Here is a 7,643-nt window from a genome sequence, read left to right on the forward strand (position 1 = left end):
TTCCAACTATGTTCCCTGCACCTGCCCTCACCTCTGTTCTGTACATTGTTGGGATGTCTGCTGGTTTTCCGTATCAATCCTGTGGAAAAGCATAAACATTTTGCCTTTTCTGAAGGAGACTTCCAGTGTGTGTGTGTGTGTGTGTGTGTGTGTAACTTCCTAGAAACCAGGGCTGTATTCTCTTGCCAGGCGCCATGCAGGCCTTCCTGTGCAGGAGGTCATTTCAATAAGGACTCAGAGCTTAGTAAGAGGAGAAAAGAAGGTCATTTTCAGACAGGATGTTGGGAAGACGCCCTGAATGAGCCTTGCTGGGCAAGAGACGCCAACAGGACCAAGAATGTGGGCCAGTCCCCCAGGAAGTTATTCATGAGCCTGCACTGTATGATAAACAGGCAACCAAAGCCTTTTCTAAACAACAAAAATCACAATGTTCCAAATTCCAGAAAATCCTCGAACAATGGCTGGACATTCCTAATCCCCCATTTGCTTATTTGTGCACCAAGTACTTTCAAAGAAATGAGTAACTAGAGTTCTGGTTTGGGATTTGGAGCAGGAATAGCGTGCAAGCAGATGTGTTGTAATAGCCGTGCTCCCCAATGCATTTCCTCCGTTATGGGGAGCGGGAGCCTCCTCTTGCCATGCCAGCCCCGTTGTCCCAAATCCCTTCTGCTCCCAGTAGCCATGTTGGGCACGTAGCTTTTAGCCTAATTAGCCGGACATGGCCCAAAGGCAGGGAGATGCTTCTGCGGTTCATGTTACCAACGGATGTCAATTAGTCAAGTTAGAAATTTCTTCCTGAGTAAACTAAAAGATGATGTGGGGAACTAGAAACTTCCTATATATCTATCTGACTTGAAAGAGATATCAAAGCTCCTTTAGGGTACATACCTTTTCTTAAATTGTACATTATTATGTATATGTGTATGCATAGGTAATGCATATAATTATAAAACAATATTCTGAATATTGTTTTATAAATAAATATAAATAGCTGCAAAATATAAAATTTAATTCTGCAGATAGTGATAACGTGTCTCAACATCCCAATGCTTGTTTATTGGCAAGACCAATTCTTCATAAGAAGGAATAGAAATTGTCATTTGTCATTTTTTTCACACGTTAAATAAAGTTGCCCTTGAAAATTTTATTACAATCTTCCCTTCCCCACTCTACCTGCACACCAAGATCCTTCTTTACCTACTCTATTTTTTCTATAGCATTTTTGACTTCTAATTGCCAAGCAATGTATTGATTGTTTATTGTTTACCATCTGCTTCTACATTCCCCTCCCTCCCCGTATAAGGTGAGCTTTCAAGGTGACAATTTTTGTCATTGTTTCTTTATAGTATGAGGTATGACAATTAAGTTTGCAATCTCACCCTAGAAAAAGCGCTACATACCTCATTGCTGAATATCACTATGGTCACCTTCAAACTATTCTCCTTGGAAGCAATGCACCAACGCCAGCACCTAGTCCACCCTTCAAAGCAATTTTGGAACTCTTTTTCTGGAATGGCCATCAGAGCTGTCATCCTATTACCCTTGATGTCCTGAATGTCATCAAAATGTCTTCCTTTCAATATTTCCTTTATCTTCAGGTAAAGAAAGAAGTCACTGGGGGCCAGATCAGGTGAGTAGGGAGGGTGTTCCAATACAGTTATTTGTTTACTGGTTAAAACTCCCTCACAAACAGTGCTGTGTGAGCTGGTGCATTGTTGTGATGCAAGAGCCATGAATTGGTGAAAAGTTCAGGTCGTCTAACTTTTTCACGCAGCCTTTTCAGCACTTCCAAATAGTAAACTTAGTTAACTGTTTGTCCAGTTGGTACAAATTCATAATGAATAATCCCTCTGATATCAAAAAAAGGTTAGCAACATCGTTGCAACAAGTTCGCAAACTTCATTGTCCGCATATATCCCAAGTTCACAGAACAGTGACTGGCAAGTACTACATACTCAAAATTAATTTTTGAATGAATGAATGAAGACATCTGCTCTGCCTCATTTCCAAAATTCAAAAGGACCAGATATTTACATGGCATTAATGAACCCTCTGGTGAGTGTGGCACTAAATAGAAGGCTGGGTTAGTATTGGGGTGGGGGGTACTTTCTGGCAGATGAATGGCTCAAACCCACAGACACTTATTTAAGAGTTGACAAAAGAGATGTCAGGGGTAGGTGTAAAACAAACAGGATAGATTTTAATAGGACCAATGGAAGAACCTCCTGGACCACCTGGAACAAAACACAGTCTTGAGTTCCTGAGCAAAGCTGTGGGACTCAGTTATCGGGAGGAAACCATTTCCATTTTGCCTGATTGTCAGACATGAGCTGCACAGAAAGCCTCTTTTTCTAAGCGTCCCAGGCTCTCTTTTTCCAAGAGTCTGTGAATTTCTCAGTCCATTTCCCGGGGATAGGAATTCACACCATATCAAATCTCTTGACAATGCTGGCAACATGGCTGGTGTGAAAGGGACTCAGCCTGGGATCAAGGAAAGATGGCAGAGTGTAAGGTGGAGTTCAAACACCGAGAGGCACAGCCTGGGGAAAGAGCCGGGGGAGAGCTGGCTTTGTTCTGCTCATTTGCAGTGGTATCTACCAGCTGCACTTTAATTCTGCAGAGCTTTCAGCAAACCTTTTCCTGGCAACATTCAGGTTATTTCTAAAATCAACACAACTCATTTTGCAGCTTCCTCTGGAGACTATGACGTAGGGATGGAGGCCATGCGGGAGCTGCAGGACTCAAGAACTGGAGCCAGGTTATGAGATTGGGTCCGTGAGGGCCAAGATGGGATGGCTTTTGGGCCGAGACTAGTTTACTAAGCAAATCCCTGTCCTACTCGTCCACCTGCCTGGCGCATTACTGATGCAAAATGCGCTGCCTGGCCTCACTTCTCTCCATTCCACGTTGTCTGTTTTAATAAAGCCGGTGAGGTCCTTAAAGTACTTTTGGGTTGTCTAAATAAGCTGTTCCTCTGTGGGATTGTGGATGTGGATTTCTTTTTGTCACAAAGACACATGGGAGGACCTCTTTTGACATTGGGTAGGGCAGAACAGGCTGCATAGTTCTTGTCTTTAAGATAGTAGTGCTAAGAATAAGGACCACTCTTAACCAAATCATAAATCATCATCCTCACTAACAGCAAATAAAGTCAGTACAAATCTACTTATAGTCAGAGATAGCTTGGAATTAAATTTGGAATCAGATTTGAGGAGGAGGGTAATTTCTGGCTTTCAGAGGCAAACTCAGAATGAGGCAGCCCCACTTCCTGTTGGGGGCACTTCCCACCTTGAAAATGAACATGAAGCGGAGGCAGGTAGATGACAGGTATTCAAAATTTAAACCATTTTGCCCCAGCGTGGGCAGCACTCCTGGCATCCACCCCGGCACACTGACGAGGAGGTCCTGGGCTTGATTCTAGCTCATAGCTTTTGTTTGGGTAAGTTAACAGCAAGCCCCAATATGCTCCGAATAGGCATAATGGCTTAATTACTACTTTAACCAGAAGGCTGAGGTTTCTTAAAGGGCAGCTTCCTTTCCTTAATTTTTTTTTATTCAACTCTGCACTCACAGCTGACTGTTCTTAACACAGGTCAGTAGTCTGTCTCTGTCATGAGAGGGCACGTGGCCAACTGGATCTTAAACCAGACTGTGGCTTGTAAACAAAATGTACCCTAATTAAAGCAGGGCAAATGCAAGGGCCTCTGTGTGTGTGTGAGGGGGGTGGGAGGGTGGAGCTGCACATGGATACAAAGTTGGTTGACTCAAAGGTTAACTACCCATTGAAATGAAGTCTAAAAGGAGAAATGACCCTTCTTTCGCATGGTTTACATTAGCTGCTAGATCGGCAAAGGAATAGAGATCCTGCACAAGATAAGGGCTAGCGATAGCCTTGACTTGAATTCCCTGGATTCTAGCAAGCTTGCCAAAAAGCTGAAGGGGTGGGGGACAGCATCTGCTTTTGAAAAAGAGTCTTAAATGTAAAATTAATGTACCATATCTTGTGTTAGAAACATGCACTCGGCAGCAGCTCTACAGCCATCTTTCCATTTGACCAGTTAGCATGGCTCGTTTCAAAGGCCTACTCCACTCTCCCACTTGCCCCCACTACACTGCATTAAACTGGGGCAGCTTCTAAGCAAGCCCTTTGCCCAAGGCCAGGCTGCCTTACTCAGAGCAAAACTTGAAGGCAGGGGCTTCTCCCCTCGCTGTGCAATATCATTACTCAACACGGATTTTCAAGTTTCAGTTTCACCCAGCTCCACTCCAGGCACTTGTGTTCCTGGGAGGTTCAGGATTTCTTTGCCGATTGTTCTATGGGAGGCCTAGACTATTTCCCCAGTCCTGATAGCTTTATATTCTATTTTCAGCATCTGCCTACGATAACCCTTTTGTTCTCTTTGGAGCCCTCATGCTGACAATGTGTCCTTCCTCCTTTATAATCTGTGTGTCTCTCTGTATATTTATCTCTGCAGGAATGTAGCTCCAAAGAAAGAAAAGGCAGTTACAGGTTTATTCCCTGAAGCCTAGTTGGCTGTTTAGGTCTATAGAAAGCATTCACCCCAGAAAGGAACGTGTTCAGCTGATCCCAGAAAACAAATCATCCCAATGTCAGGTAATCAAGTCAGGCATACGGGAACTCACAACAGAGCTATTTTTTCCTTTGTATGAGAACAAATTGTGCCTGTGAGTGCCCAAACTCGAGTGGGAAGAGAGGAAGGTGTTAGGAGAGCAAGTGGTGTTGCAATTCTGGTTTTTTCCTTTCCCAGGGCTCCGTGCACCCCACCCTCTGGGCAACAAGGCTAAGAAAAGGAGTTGATTCCTTACTGGAAGGCTCTGAGTGAGACCCCTGAAGGCCTTCAGTGGGGGTTCATGTGTATCTTCCCCATTGATCTAGAAGTCCTATCTGATGAGTCCTTTGTAGTTATATTATCCATTCCAATTAACAGATTATTCAAAAAGGAAGCTTCTGGAAGCTGATAAAAATTGCTTTAAGCTCAGAGGCAGCATGGATTTTTATGCTATTATAGTCTTCCACAGAGCTTTCTAAAGAGACATAATGAAATTTTTCAAGGCAAGGCAAGGTCTAGGGAGTGTAAGAGTAAAGGAGACTGGGGCTCTCCTGCCTTGAGCCGTTCTCTAACCACAGCAAAAATCAAAGGAAGCACCAAAGCACAGATTCTGAGCCATCCATCCTCTCCCTTCCAACATCTCCTTTCCCTCTCTTTCCCACTTTCCCAGCTAACTTAAGTCATCCTGATGTTATTGTTTTTTCCAGGGGCTACATTTTTGCACTGCAAATAAAAGCTTTCTCTCTCATGGCTACCCTGTGGGAAAGTCCTGATCTCAACTGTACGGCTAGTCCCCCCCCTGCAAACTGGGTGACATTCTGAAGCTGAGCCATCAGCTATCATCTTGTGTAGACCGTGTCTCCATATTTATGCAGACAGTCTGCCTTACCCCAGATAGACTGTCCTATGCCTTCAGTTCTACCACAGTACATTAGAGGTCATTGGTCTGGCCACTGCCTCCATTTAGGAGGGTGAATTGTGGATTATTCTGTTACCTTTCTTTGTCACTCCATGCTCTGCAATCTTAATTAGCTGATTAATTAGCCCAGCTCTCCAGAGTAGGATACTGGAGTGTCCCTCATCTATATGTATCTCAGGCAAATTCCTGCCTAGATGGGCCTTCCAAGATTTGAGGAATTCAAGGCCTGGCCACTCACAACCCACATGCTACTGTGGATGTGTGGTCCTAAGCTGAAAACGGGGCGCTTTGAATTCCAACCAGGATTCTTGGGTCTCGAACTCAATGGGGTTTAAGGATGGAATTTGATGGGAATAATCTCAGAAGGAAACCAGATTTCACCATAACCATTTCCTCTCCTGACGAGAGCTTCTGCTCCTTGGCTCTCTCTGAGTAAGTCCCATTCTTTTGCCCAATTGTTTTCCTTTTTTTTTCCCCCTCAGGGAAACTTTGAATTTGTTCTAATGAATGAATATGTCTTGTTTTTATCATTAAGAAACAAAAATACCGAAACCATCTACTAATTTTAAAAGAGTATAAAGGTTTTTCAATACTGGAACCACCTCACACGCATTAAGATGGCTACTATGAAAAACAAAAAAGAAAGAGAGAAGGAAGGAAGAAAGAAAGAACTATATCCAGGACGCCCGTGATGGTAGAAGTCAGAGGAGAGAATGAGAATGAGACCTATCAAGCGTGGACTGTGAGTGAAGATGCCACTGAAAGGGAAGAGGAAGAGGAAGATGGCAGCTTAAATGAAGAAAGGGGCTTAGATATATTTTTCCACTCAAGTTGACTAGAGAGATGTGAGACTATTCATAACTTTTAGGGAGAGTCACAATACAAGAAAGAGAAGATACAAGTGATGGGATAGCCCAATGGAGTTTGTAGGTGGACTCAAAAGCAATGTCAGAGACAAAAGGCATTAGCCTTTGAGAGGAAGCAGAATACATGGTTCCTTAAAAGAGGAAGGAGGAAGGAGGAAAGGACAGGTAAAGGTAGCAGGCAGGTGAGAGAAGTTGAGGAGACCCCCCACACACATACCTTGGATGAACCAAGGTCATTTGCTGAGCGAGGCCATCAGGTAGGAGGGGCAGGAGAGGTGGGACTGGGTCTTGGCAGGAGTGAACAGGTTGGAAAGAGGAGTAAAATTCCTCTCTGGTTAAATAGGAAAGAATGTTAATATTCACAGGAGGTCTGGAGGCCACAGAGCCTTTAAAACAACATCATGCAGGCCCTGGAGGCACACTCCTTTCTAACAGCCCAACCTTGACTGTTCAAGGGAAAGTGAGTATAACAGGACTTTCTGAGAAAAGGAAAAGACTTTGTATCCATTCCAAGCATTGTTCCAAGCAGCAAAGTACGCTCTAGACACCCAGGACAACCAAATTACTGCCTGCAGGGATGGCCTACCCACTCCCCCACCTCTGCTTTGTGATCTGTCTAGCTTTCAGCCGTGTAGCCTGCTCCCCCGGGCAACTGTGAGTCTCTTGGGAGTCATGACCCCGGGCATGGCTGGAGCCCACCTAACCACAGGGAAGAGCAGAGAATTCCCTGCATAGCAGGTACAACTGAGTGTGCATAGGAAATTTGTTCCTGCTTCTCGGAACCGAGCCTATTTCACTATTAGAGACGTGCCTTTGGAATCCCGACGAGAAGAGCACAGTAAAGCTACACATCGTGGCCAGCTGTGGATCAGCGAAGCCCTGTGCTCGCTCCTAAACGTTAGCCAATACCAGCTATTCCAGGAAATGAGAAGGCCACTTTAGAAAATAAGGAAGACAGTGTAAGTGGACAGACTGCTGCGTAAAGACTGTTAGACAACAAAACCCCTGGGTACTTGAGACTTCAGGGTGGGAGAGGGGAAAGAAATGGAGATGAGCAGCCTATGGAAAGGAACAACAGAGGAACAACAATCGAAACAAAACCCTGTATGCCCCATCATTTTCCTTGGAGTTTGACTATTTGGGGGGCAGCAGAGTATTTTGAGGAAGGACCTTTTATCAGAGAATTTTTCAAAACACAGAGTGGGATGAACTCAAAGTATTCTGGCAAAGCAATCCACCCAAGCACAACAGAATAAAGTCAGAGAGTACTGGAGTGAAACCAGAAAT

General features: G+C 44.2%; 1 long non-coding RNA gene across 1 annotated transcript in view; it reads right to left on the reverse strand.

The window, feature by feature from the left end:
- The window catches only part of LOC141572403 (uncharacterized), a 41,514-nt gene extending 34,855 nt beyond the window's left edge, over positions 1-6,659 (reverse strand). The window contains exon 1 of the long non-coding RNA XR_012497766.1: positions 6,574-6,659. This is a non-coding gene — a long non-coding RNA (uncharacterized LOC141572403). The remainder of the gene's footprint in view (positions 1-6,573) is intronic.
- Positions 6,660-7,643: the final 984 nt, after the last annotated feature.

Source organism: Rhinolophus sinicus, linkage group LG06, assembly GCF_036562045.2.
Source record: "Rhinolophus sinicus isolate RSC01 linkage group LG06, ASM3656204v1, whole genome shotgun sequence".
NCBI classification, from domain to species: Eukaryota; Metazoa; Chordata; class Mammalia; order Chiroptera; family Rhinolophidae; genus Rhinolophus; species Rhinolophus sinicus.